Source organism: Rattus norvegicus, chromosome 14 (genome assembly GCF_036323735.1).
Source record: "Rattus norvegicus strain BN/NHsdMcwi chromosome 14, GRCr8, whole genome shotgun sequence".
Taxonomy (NCBI): domain Eukaryota; kingdom Metazoa; phylum Chordata; class Mammalia; order Rodentia; family Muridae; genus Rattus; species Rattus norvegicus.
Genome location: NC_086032.1, coordinates 56662046 through 56676180, shown reverse-complemented (window position 1 = coordinate 56676180; position 14135 = coordinate 56662046).

Sequence of the window (14135 nt, the reverse complement as noted above, 5' to 3'; positions counted from 1 at the left end):
GTCATCTGCCAGGGTTTAACAGGAATGGCTCCTAGTCCAGTTCTAAACAAAGTCCCCCATTTTCACTTGAAACCTCATGACCCTGACTTTTAGAAGTGTCCCAATATGTACCAGTATTTGGTTTTCTGAGTTCACACAAAAACAAAAGAAACAACAACAACAAAAACCTGAGAAAATGATCTTAAAGTTGGTTTAATTTGACTTCTGGCTTTCTGGTTCATGTATGTCTTTGTTTTAGACCTGTGAAAGTGACATGCATGGTATATACTGTAGAAGGTCAATTTACATCACTTGAAACTGATTTAGGAAACAAGTTAATAGAGTCCTAATAGTTCTATAAAATACCCCAAATGACTAATATTCCTCCCACTGAGCTACACATTTTTATTGTTTTGGTTTCTTGAAAATAGAAGTTTTCCCCTCCCATAATATATACTGTTATGGTTTCCCCTATCTCTAATCCTCCAAGTTATTTCTCCCCTCTCCAAACATCTGGATCTCCCAAACCTGTTCTGTCCTTTCTGAGAAAACCAAAGGGCTTCTAGGGGATGATGCTACACTATATCATACCAGACTAGACTAGACTAGACTGCATTGAAATATGCTGTACTGAGAAAATAAAGCAAAAGCTAACACTTCAGAATAGAACAAAACAATCAAACACAAGGAAATGAGCTGATGAAAGATATAAGTAGTAGTTGTGGATGCAGAGACCCACTCATTCTCACAATCAACAATCCCATGAAAACACTAAACAGGAGGCCATAAGCAAGAGGGTTTAAAAGAGAAAAAAATTGAATTGAAATTAAATTAAATTAAAATTAAAGATAACATAACATTTTGTATTTCAAATTACGTTTAATAAAAATAGTCTTATTTTATTTTAGTGGTGACCTTTTTGTTAAACAATGTGACTTTCATTTTTTAACCAACAAAACAAAACAAAATAAAATATAGTAAGAGAAGACAAAACCATTCACATCAGAGTTGGACAAGGCAAACAAACAGAATGGAAAGAGCAGCCAGACAAGGTTAGGGATAACATGTTTACTCGTGCAGACCTGTGTAGGGCCTGTGCTTGCTGCTTCAGTCTCTGAGTTCATATGATCACAGCCCATTTACTAAGCAAGCCTTGTTCTCTTGGGGTCCTGCATTCCCTCTTCTTCCCACACTCCAACTCCTTTTCCATGATGTTCAGAGCTCTGAGGGTAGGGATTTAATAGACATATCCCATTTAGAGCTGTGCATTCCAAAGTTTCTTTCTGTATCGTGTGTTGCTTTGTGTTTCTGTATTTGTTCCCATATACTGCAAGAGGAAACATTTCCCGATTATGGCTAAATAAATTTTATTATTTTATTATTCTTGGTATGGCTTCCCTCACTCTTAGCAACTTTTTCTAGTTCCAGTTCTTTACCCGTAAATATTATAATGTTATTTATTTCTAATGATTGAGTAATAATTCATTGTGTAATTATACCACATTTTCTCTATATATTCTTCTCTTGACAGACAACTAGGTTGATTTCAATTTCTGGCTATTATGAATAGCAGCAGTAAACATGGTTGAGAAAGTCTTTATGGTAGGATGAACTGAGTTTTAGGTATATACACACCACAGTGCTATAGCAGGATCTTGGGGGTAGATCAATTACCATCTTCCTGAGAAATCACTGCAATAATTTTCATAGCGGCTACATAAGTGTGTACTTCCACCAGCAATGGTTGTGGTTTCCTTGGTTTAGATCCTCAAAAGCATGGGCTGTAAACAATTTGGTTGAGTTTAGAAATTCAGAAATGTATAATATGAAATCTCAAAGGAATTTGATTTGGATTTCCTTAATGTCTAAATGTGTTGAACATTTCTTTAAATGTTTCTCAGCCAATTTGACTTTCCTCTTTTGAGAATTCTGTGTTTAAATCCATATCTTATTTTGAAATTGGGTCATTTGTCTTCTTGGTAGCTAGTGTGTGTGTGTGTGTGTATGTATTTGATATTAACCCACTATCAGATCAGTAGTTGGTAAACATCTTTCCTGTTCTTTATCCTGCCATTTTGTCTGATTAATTATATACTTTGCCTTACCGAAGCTTCTCAGTTTTATGAGGTGTGACTTATTAATTTCTGATATTAGTACCAATTCTAACATCATCCTGTTCAGAGTTATTTTGTTCTGCCAATGACTTAAAGGCTTTTCTTCATTTCCTTTCTGTCATGTTCAGTTTATCTGGTTTTATCTTGATGTATTTGATTCATGTAGAGATGATTTCTATGTGGGATAATAATTATTAATTTATTTGTTTCTTCTACATTCAGCCATCTATCAAAACTTACTGAAGATGCAGTCTTTTTTTTTTTTTAGTATGTGTTTTCGGCTTCACTATAAAAAGTCTTGTGTCCACAAGCATGTGATTTTAAGACACATTTTTTAGGATAGAATAATTTTCTTCTAAGATTTTGTCAAAAATATTTTCCATGCTTTTGACATGATTGTCTTCACCATTCTTTCATTTCTATTATTTTTTTATTTGTACTGTGCCCCAGATTTCCTGGATGTTTTGTGTCAAGATTATTTTGGAATTAACATTTTCTGTGATGGAGGTAGACATTTATTCGATCATGTCTTCAATGCCTAAGACATCTTTCATCCCTCTCTTGTATAATGATATTTGCTTCTGAAGTTCCAGTTTGAATTCCTAAGTTTTCATTTTAATATTTCCTTCAGTTTGGTTTTTATTGATATATTTATACTTTTTATGTCTTGAACTGCTTTATCCATTTTCTTCCACTGTTTATGATTTCACAAACTTTTAAAAAAATTCATTAATTTTCTTCTTAAAGAAATGAATAATTCCTTACATGTGATATATTTTATCACACATATAAAGGCTATTGTAAGGCCTTTATCTTGTCTTTCTGCTTTGGTGTAACTACCAGGACCTACTATGGCAGGGTTGTTAAACTCCAATGGTGACATTTTGCCATGACTTTTATTAATCATGTTTTTACAGTATCATCTTGCCATCTAGGTCAGCTACAGCCTTGGGAATGAGAAAGGTCGGTATTCGATTTTGAAGAGATGAAAGAGATGGGATATATGAAGCTTTTATCCTTGTTGAGCTGACCTACTTGTTTCTCTGACAGGCTTGACTGTCAAGTTCCCAAGGAACGACAGCCAGAGCTGGGGGTTGAGATAACAGTATGAGTTGGAAGAAATGTTGGAGGAGATCTGCCTGCTCCTTTGAAGAGGAGGGCAACGATGGGGCATAGGACAAAGCAAGTGGTTCACAGATTGTAGGTGAGACAGGGAGGTTGGATTTAGAAGAAAGGAGGAAGAGGTGAAGATACACAGTTACTCTACCTGGTTTTGGGCTACTATAGCCTGTGGATTCCCAGATATTCAAGCTCCACTTTTTTTAAAAAATTTTTCTTCCATCTTTATTAAATTGGGTATTTCTTATTTACATTTCAAATGTTATCCCCTTTCCTGTTTTTCAGGCCAACATACCCCTAACCCCGCCTTCTATATGGCTGTTCCCCTCCCCATCCACCCCACATTACCACCCTCCTGCCAACAATCCTTTCACTGGAGGTCCAGCTTTGGCAGGATCAAGGGCTTCCCCTTCAACTGATGCCCCTACTAGGTTATAATTGCTACCAATGAATTTGGAGCCCAGGGTCAGTCTTTGGGTAGTGGCTTAATCCATGGAAGCTCTGGTTAGTTGGCATGGTTGTTCATATGGGGTCTTAAGCCCCTTCAAGCTCTTTCAGTCTTTTCTCTGAATCCTTCAACTGGGGTCCCGTTCTCAGTTCAGTGGTTTGCTCCTGGCAATCGCCTGTGTATTTACCATATTCTGGCTGGATCTCTCGGGAGAGATCTACATCCGGTTCCTTTCAGCCTGCACATCTTAGCTCATCCATCTTATCTAGTTTGGTGGCTGTATATGTATGGGCCACATGTGGGGCAGGTTCTGAATGGTCATTCCTTCAGTCTCTGTTCTTAACTTTGCCACCCTATCCCTTCCTATGGGTATTCTTGTTTCCGTTTAAAAGGAGTGAAGCATCTTCAATTTGGTTATCTTTCTTCAGTTTTGTGTAGTCTGTGCATTTTGGGTAATTCGAGCATTTGGGCTAATATTCACTTATCAATGAATGCATACCATGTGTGTTTTTCTGCAATTGGTTTACCTCACTCAAGATGATATTTTCTAGTTCCATCCATTTGCCTATGAATTTCATGAAGTCATTGTTTTTGATAGCTGAGTAATAATCTACTGTGTAGATGTACCACATTTTCTGTATCCATTCCTCTGTCGAAGGGCATCTTGAATCTTTCCAGCTTCTGGCTATTATAAATAAGGCTGCTATGAACATAGTGGAGCATGTGTCTTTATTGTATGTTGAAGCATCTTTTGGGTAGATGCCCAGGAGATGTATAGCTGGGTCACCAGGTAGTGGAATGTCCAATTTTCTGAGGAACCTCCACACTGATTTCCAGAATGGTTGTACCAGTCTGGAATCCCACCAACAATGGAGGAGTGTTCCTCTTTCTCCACATCCTTGCCAGCATCTGCTGTCACCTGAGTCTTTGATCTTACCCATTCTGACTGGTGTGAGGTGGAATCTCAGGATTGTTTTGATTTGCATTCCACTTATGACTAAAGACTTTGAACATTTCTTTAGGTGCTTCTCAGCCATTCGATATTCCTTAGCTGTGAATTTTTTGTTTAGCTCTGAACCCCATTTTTAATAGGGTAATTTGTCTCCCTGCAGTCTAACTTCGTGAGTTCTTTTTATATTTTGGATATTAGCCCTCTATCAGTTGTAGGATTGGTAAAGAACTTTTCCCAAACTGTTGCGTGCCATTTTGTCCTAACGATAGTGTCCTTTGCCTTACAGAAGCTTTGTAGCGTTATGAGATCCCGTTTGTTGATTCTTGATCTTAGAGCATAAACCATTGGTGTTTTGTTCAGGAAATTTCTTCCAGTGCCCATGTGATCGAGATGCTTCCCCACTTTTTCTTCTATTAGTTTGAGTGTATCTGGTTTGATGTGGGGTTCCTTGATCCACTTGGACTTAAACTTTGAACAGGGTGATAAGCATGGATCGATCTGCAATCTTCTACATGCTGACGTGCACTTGAACCAGCACCATTTGCTGAAAATGCTATCTTTTTTCCATTGGATGGTTTTGGCTCCTTGGTCAAAAATCAAATTACCATAGGTGTGTGGGTTTATTTCTGGGTCTTCAATTCTATACCACTCTTCTATATGCCTGTCTCTGTACCAATATCATACAGTGTTTATTAATATTGCTCTGTAATACTACCTGAGATCAGGGATGGTGATTCCCAGAAATCCTTTTATTGTTGAGGATAATTTTAGCTATCCTTGGTTTTTTATTATTCCCGATGAATTTGCAAATTGTTTTGTCTAACTCTATGAAGAATTGGATTGGAATTTTGATGGGGATTGCATTGAATCTGTAGATCGCTTTTGGTAAAATGAACATTTTTACTATATTAATCCTGTCAATCCATGAGCATGGGAGATCTTCCATCTTCTGAGAACTTGTTCAATTTCTTCCTTCAGAGACTTAACGTTCTTAACATACAGATCTTTCACTTGCTTGGTTAAAGTCACACCAAGGTATTTTATATTATTTGGAACTAGTATGAAGGGTGTTGTTTCCCTAGTTTTTTTCTCAGCTTGTTTCTCTTTTGTGTAGAGCAAGGCTACAGATTTATTTGAGCTAATTTTATACCCTGTCACTTTGTTGAAGTTGTTTGTCAGGTTTAGTAGTTCTCTGATGGAACTTTTGGCGTCACTTAAATATACTGTCATGTCATCTGCAAATAGTGATATTTTGAATTCTTCCTTCCCAATATGTATCCCTTTGACCTCCTATTGTTGTCTGATTGACCTGGATAGGACTTTGAGAACTATATTGAATAAGTAGGGAGAGAGTGGGCAGCCTTGTCTAGTCCCTGATTTTAGTGGGATTGCTTCAAGTTTCTCTCCATTTAGTTTAATGTTATCTACTGGTTTGTTGTATATGGCTTTTACTACGTTTCGGTATGGGCCTTGAAAGAAAGTCCTGTTCTTTCCAGGACTTTTACCAGGAAGGGGTGTTGAATTTTGTCAAATGCTTTCTCAGCATCTAATGAAATGATCATGTTCTTTTTATCTTTCAGTTTGTTTATATAGTGGATTGTGTTGATGATTTTCCATATATTAAACCATCCCTGCATACCTGGGATGAAGCCTAATTGATCATGATGGATGATTGTTTTGATGTGTTCTTGGATTTGGTTTGCAAGAATTTTATTGAGTATTTTTGCGTTATATTCATAAGTCATATTGATCTGAATTTCTCTTTCGTTGTTGGGTCTTTGTGTGGCTTAGGTATAAGAATAATTGTGGCTTCATAGAAGGAATTCAGTTGCTCTCAATCTGTTTCAATTTTGTGGAATAGTTTGGATATTATTGGTATGAGTTCCTCTGTGAAGGTCTGATAGAATTCTGCACTGAACCCATCTGGACATGGGCTCTTTGGTTGGGAGACATTTAATGACTGCTTCTATTTCTCTAGGAGATAAGGGATTGTTTAAATTGTATATCTGTTCCTGATTTAACTTCTGTACCTGGTATATGCTTAGGAAATTTTCTATTTCCTCCAGATTTTTAAATTATTTTAGTATAGGCTTTTGTAGTAGGATCTGATGATTTTTTTGAATTTCCTCTGATTGTGTTGTTATGTCTCCCTTTTTGTTTCTGATTTTGTTAATTTGGACACATTCTCTATCTTGTTGATTTTCTCAAAGAACCAACTTTCGGTTCTGTTGATTCTTTGTATAGTCCTTTTTGTTTCTACTTGGTTGATTTCAGCTCTGAGTTTGATTATTACTGTCTTCTCTTCGTCCTGGGTGTATTGCCTTCTTTTTGTTCTAGAGTTTTAGGTGTGCTGTCATTCTGCTGACATATGCTCTCTCCTTTTTCTTTCTGCAGACACTCAGAGCTATGAGTTTTCCTCTTAGCACAGCTTTTATTGTTTTCCATAAGTTTGGGTATGTTGTACCTTCATTTTTATTAAATTCTAAGAAGTCTTTAATTTCTTTCTTTATTTCTTCCTTGACCAGGTTATCTCTGAGTTGAGCATTGTTTAACGTCCATGTGTATGTGGGCGTTCATTACTTATTGATATTGAAGACCAGCCTGTGCTGGTCTGATAGGACGCATGGGATTCTTTCTATCTGTTGAGGCCTGTTTTGTGCCCGATTATATGGTCAATTTTGGAGAAAGTACCATGAGGTTGTGAGAAGAAGGTATATCCTTTTTGTCTTAGGATAGAATGTTCTATACATATCTGTTAAGTACATTTGGTTCATAACTTCTGTTTGTCTGTCTATGTCTCTGTTTAATTTCTGTTTCCATGATCTGTCCATTGATGAGAGTGGGGTGTTGATATCTCCTACTATTATTGTGTGAGGTGCAATGTGTGTTTTGAGCTTTAGTAAGGTTTCTTTTATGTGTATAGGTGCCCTTGTATTTGGAGCATAGGTATTTAAGATTGAGAGTTTATCTTGGTGGATTTTTTCCTTTGATGAATATGAAGTGTCCTTCCTTATCGTTTTTGATGACTTTTGTTTGAAAATTGATTTTATTCGATATTAGAATGGCAACTCCATCCTGCTTCTTCAAATCATTTGCTTGGAAAGTTGTTTTCCAGCCTTTTACTCTGACATAGTGTCTGTCTTTGTGTCTGAGGTGTGTTTCCTGTAGGCAGAACAATTCTGGGTCCTCATTACATATCCAGTTTGTTAATCTGTATCTTTTTATTGGGGAATTGAGTCCATTGATGTTGAGAGATATTAAGAAATAGTAATTGTTGCTTCCTGTTATCTTCATATTTGGAGGTGAGGTTATGTTTGTGTGCTTGTCTTCTCTTTGTTTTGTTGAAAAACGATTTGTTTCTTGCTTTTCCTAGGGTGTTGCTTGTGTCCTTGTGTTTATTATGTTTGTAGGGCTGGATTTGTAGAAAGATACTGTGTAAATTTGATTTTGTCATGGAATATCTTAGTTTCTCCATCTACATTAATTGAGAGTTTTCCTGGATACAGTAACCTGGGCTGGCATTTGTGTTCTCTGGCATTCTTAGTGTCTATATGACATCTTTCTAGGATCTTCTGGCTTTCATAGCCTCTGGTGAGAAGTCTGGTGTAATTCTGATAGGTCTGCCTCTATATGTTACTTGACATTTCTCCCTTACTGCTTTTAATATTATTTCTTTTTTTTGTGCATTTGGTGTTTGGACTATTATGTGAGAGGAGGAGTTTCTTTTCTGCTCCAATCTGTTTCGAGTTCTGTAGGCTTCTTGTATGTTTTTGGACATCTTAAAGTTTGTGCATATCCCTAAAATATTACACATTGGATGTCAAATCATTAACACATAGATTTACATATCCCAATAATATCACAGCCAGGAGACCAAATAACCCTGACAAATAATCTTTCTAACAGCAGAAGAATAGATTAATTTTAGATAATGTGTTGGAGGAGTGTTGAAAATGCAGTAATTCTTATGCTTACCTTCCTTATTGTTGTGTGACACTGTTCCCAGGGAGACATGAACAACCTTCTATTGTTCAAATCTAGGAAACTGATTGATAACAGGCCAAAAAGGATATTACTAGATTCCAACTTGGTGAGGCAATGTATTTTATTAGACTAACTTAAAAGTATATGTTCAGGAACATCCTGAAATCTCTGAATTTAAGAATCCCAAGTTTAAGAAGATTCCCTGCAGAATGGTATGGTTATTTCTTGTATTCTATGTGTTTCATTTTCCTTTTAACATTCTGAATCTTAAGAATAGAATTTCTCCAGGATAGGACTCCAGGATAGAAGATCTTCATTTGTTTATTTGTTTGTTTTGTTATCATCGGTTTATTATAAAAGAGAGACATGGGAAATATTTACATGATGAAATAGTTCAGACTGTCAGCCCAATGGTCACATTTTAAGAGTGATTTCAGCCCACATACTTTCTTAGAATGTCAGCATATCTAAATAACTGCTTAAAATCTCTATTCCCTTTAGTGCCTGATTCCAAGGCCACTGCTGTTGCCTGTGATACTTTTCCTTTAGACTTCTGGTGGAGTGCTATCACCTTTGATTATGGTTTTGGCCGCACTCCTCTAAACTAATATTCTGCCAAAGAGAGGAAGCAACTGTCTAAAATCTTGCCCAGCCATGATTGTGCCATTGCAGCTGGGACTCTGTCCTTGGGTCCCTGCTCTGTGAAGAGTCCTACATGCCAGATCCAGACAGGTGAAAAGTCTTAATCTAGGAGGCAATGGCTAAATAGTACTCAGTGAACATCATCTTCTCACATTTTATCCTATTCTGTAGATCTACGAGGATAAAGTTTGAAATCAACACAGATAATATAAATACTTCTCAGAATCTTTATCTGAGTTTCCTATGTTAAAATTACATAGAAAGAATGTGCCTGTCAAATGTCTAATTATTAAAATTCTTACCTTAGTAGCTTGTTTTACCTTTATAGGGCTGTTTTTAATAAGAAAGTTATATTCCTCCACTTTGGTATTTTTAGAATAACATTTACAAGTTATAGTATAATAATTGAGAATATTTTCTGTATATTTAACCTATCTGAATATTTCCTAGTACATTATTGCTGACTTGGATAATTGCTAATAAATAGATACCTATTTTTACTGTTCAAAAAAATCCAGAGACTGATTTCCAGGAATGTGGAATTCAAAATATAAGTTTATAAAATCTGCCTTTGAAATTATCCTCACTTTTTACTAAAGGTTTTGTCATAAACTTCAGGGTATATTTTTGAATCTGAAATACAAAGTAATATTTACAAATGTTGGTACTTATTACTTTGAAGATAAGTCAAAATAATTGTAAAGACTGCAATAAAAACTATGTGGATGGGACCACCAAAATGGCTTAGCATGTAAAGTTGCTTGCTAACAAACAAATATTAGATTTCTAGAACCCACATGATTGTAGGACAGAACCAACTTCCACAGGCTATACTGTAACCTTCATGTGTGTGCAGTGGCACGAGAGTACACACTCATAAACTTGAAAATGCAGAAATAAATATAAACTTAAAATAAAATTTTGACAATATCATGGGTGAAAACTTGAGTTACTGTGTTCACTTTTTAAGGTGTTAGCTTCTTACCTATTTCCTTTAAACTTTGAGTTAAAAAGAATACTACAGGTGCACGTTCTAGTAATCAAATCTAGTTTATGAAATAGTGTTACTCTCCCCAAAGGATCTAAAAGCTTAATAATATGGTACTGTGCTAGGGAGTGGCATTGCTTGCACATAGACAGGCATCTCACAGGACTCTGCATCTCCACCTCTTTCTCTCATATCTGTCAATGACTTTAAGGTAAGAATAGTTTTATTTTTATCTCCTGGCTGGAAAAGAAGCAAAACTGACTTCTCCCCCTGGAGATGAATATGACTACTGTGTCTCTTACTGCAATTACATGTGAAGTTTCATTCAGTGTGTTCCTGACCTGCAAGTGGCAATAATACCCCATCTTTAGAGAACCTATTCAATGGAATAGAGGTAGAATACAGTCTCTGGTCCAACTGAGCACAAGCAGAACGTACAGACAAAATGAAGCAACCATAACCTTCACAACGCTCTTTCAAGGAAAGACAAGTTGTGAGCACTGACCTCCTATCCAATATGAAAAATGACCTAGAAAGAAAAGCTTTAAATAACTTTCACCAGGATTCCCTTATGGCCTCTCTGTAGTTCTAGGCTATTTGGCTTCCACACTAGACTTTCTCCATCAAAACAATTTCTTCATGTGTTAAGTCATTTGAGGTGTTTGTATGTTTATAATGAAAGGAAGGCAATGTTAAGACATGGGATATAATGTTTTCATTGATCTTGGGTTTCTGTTTTTAAGAAAATGACTAATTTTCTAGTTAACAAAGTAATTTAGCATACATACACACACAGGTACACACACACGCACACACACACACACACACACATACATGTGTGTGTATGCATGCTAAATTACTTTGTTGAAGGAACTGAAGGGGTTTGCAACTCATAGGAAGAACAATATCAAGCAACCAGACATCCCAGAGCTCCCAGGGACTAAACCAAACCAACCAAAGAGTACACACAGAGTGACCTATGCCTCCAGCTGCAAATGTAGCAGAGGATGGCCTTGTCAGACATTAATGGAAGGAGAGGCCCTTGGTCCTGGCAAGGCTCGATGCCCCACTGTAGGAGAATGCCAGGGCGGGAAGACAGGAGTGGGTGGGGGTGCACCCTCAGAGAAGCAGGGGGAGGGAGGATGGGATAGGAGGTTTTTAGAGGGGAGACTGGGAAAAGGGATAACATTTGAAATGTAAATAAATAAAATATCCAATTAAAGAGAAGAAAATTAGTCATTTTGTGTGTGTATACCTATTACTTACTTTATAACTAGTATTTCCCCAAACATAATTTAATCTTTAAAACAATTGTATGAGGACATTATCATCTCAACTTCAGATGAAAAAATTGAGTCTCAGAAAGCTTCAATACATTGCTAATGTCACCAATAATGAATCAGTCTCAAATTAAAACCTATGATTTTAGCACCAGTATCTTGCCCATCACCACACTGTTCTATCACCTGAAAAATAAGGAAAGTTACATTAGCTTGTCAGACATTGGAATGTCATAAGAATTTGTATCCAGCTTTCCAGCAGTTGGCTGCAGACTTTCAAATGCATTGGAATTTTGGTGGTGATATAGTAGGGGTAGTATGGGCATTTTAGCAATACCAAATCTTCCAATTCATGACTGTTTGATATCTGTTTCATCCTCTACAATCTTTGACTAATACTTTGCAGTTTATAAATCCACAGACCTTTTACTCTTTGATTAAATATATCTCTAGATATTTTTGTAGATGTCAGTGGATTCCTTTCTGGATCTCCATCTTAGATAATTTGCCACTGTGACACAGCAGTGCTACTGTGTTTTTGTATGTTGGTTTTTGCATCCTGCAGCTTACCTGAATTGGTTTCTCAGTTGGTGACGTCTTTGGGGTTTTCTGCACAGGAAGACTGGCAAGTAGTTGCTATCTAAATTCCTTGTTTTCAATTTGTACGCTATTTCTTTCTCTTGGGTGGCTTGGACTTCTAGTACCCTACTGAACACATACATGGTTGTCTTATTCCAGATATTGGGGGAAAAAGATTTAAAATGTTCTTCACTTAGCATAAGGTCAGTAGTTGGCATATAGTATATGAATTTTATTACATTGAGGTAAGTTACTTCTATACCCAATTTCTTCAATGATTGATCTTAAACAAACATTACACATTATTAAGTGACTTATCTCTATCTGTGCAAAAAGTCTTATTTCCCCTGCATTCTATCAACGTTGATTAGCTATCCTTGTATTCCAGGAAATAAAAACCAATTGATCATGATGAGTTATTACTCAAATGAGCTGCTAGAGTCAGTTTGCTGCTTTGTTATTGATTTGTTTGGGTTTTTTGTTTATTTGGTTTTGATTTTTTTTTTGCGTGTTGTTTGGTTTCATTTATTTGTTTGTTTTTGTCTTCTTTTTTTGGTTTGGTTTTATCTTTATATGAGTTTCCTCTTTAAGGAAATTGCCTTATGGAGTTTTTCGTTTATTGTGATTCTGTTTTTGTCATTACAATAATAGAGGTATTCTTGTCAACCATTTCTTATTGGGACAAATACTTGTGATAATCAAACTAGAAAGAAGAATGCTTTGTCTTACCTCATGGTTGTGTAGGTGTCATGACACACACAATGTGGGTTCTGTACCTATGTACCTATTTACAGAATGTATCCGTAGAAGTCACACACTGGTTATAAACATATGATGACACAAGCTGTTCACCTTTAACCCAATTTGTAAAATATACAGAGGAGAGAACAGAGTTTTACAGTCTTCCTTGAGAAAATGTGCTTCATGATAGCAACAGCCTCTCTCTCTATGTCTACCATTTCCCAATCTTTCTATGGGCTATGACACCAATAATATATGTGCTGTTTAGAACTGCCCAGTTATAAGTCAGAATACCAAGCCTTGCCAATCATTATTAGATGAGTTGACATAAGATATAATTTAATTTAAGAGAAATTTCAAAGTAGTTTTTGTTTTGTTTTGTATTTGTAATGTTGGTAGATCAGAGAACTGTCTGGTTGTTCACGGTTGGCATTTTTGGATGGGAGATTTCCTGTGACAGACTAAACTTTGTTTGTTGTTATTATTCAGGATTTCTATTTCCTCATTATTCTATCTGGGCATGAAGTTTGGAAATTTTTTATTTCTTTGAAGCTATCCCATGTGATGGCAGGTAGCTATAAAAATGGAAGTGTATTTATCCTAATTATTTATATAAATTTTTCTGTTTTAAGAAGCGCCACTGTCTGACAATATAAACCCCAATGGAGGAAAAATCATTAGTAATATTTGAGCATGTGCGGGTGCATGCATACAGCCAACTGTATTTTTGCAAATTTCCATGTAAGATCTAGGAAAATTTTTTTTAAGTATCGTGCGATGATGTTTCAGCTCTTTCCTACTGCATCAATATCCATTATCTCTTCCCTTTCATTCAATTATTTAGGCATGCCCGCGCTCCTAAACCAAATTTGCTCTGGGGATTTTGCGGAAGTACGTTTTGTTTTCTAAGATAGTAGCTCTTTTTTTATGATTAAAGTCATGCATGCAACTATAAATGAGGCGGGCTCTTTGGGTCCATTTTGCATTCATGAATCTCTTCATGTCCTTTCAAAAAAGCCATCTTCTGATCTTAGCATGACTAATGCATTCTGGGTTGTGGTCATAAAACCCAGGGTAAAAAAAAAATAACGAAAAGAAAAGAAATCAAATCAAACTCTGAGCTTTAGATGTTTTGCCTCAATTCTGCATCTCCATTGGAGCTGTTTTTTAAGGCCAAGCAGGAAAGGATTTCATTACACAAGATTTTCCTGAGAAAAGGCAGTGGGTGGAGAGAACTGTGGGTTAATGCATGAACAGAATTATGTGCTTTTCCTTCTTGTTTCCAGGCATTTCGTCTGAGTTATTTATA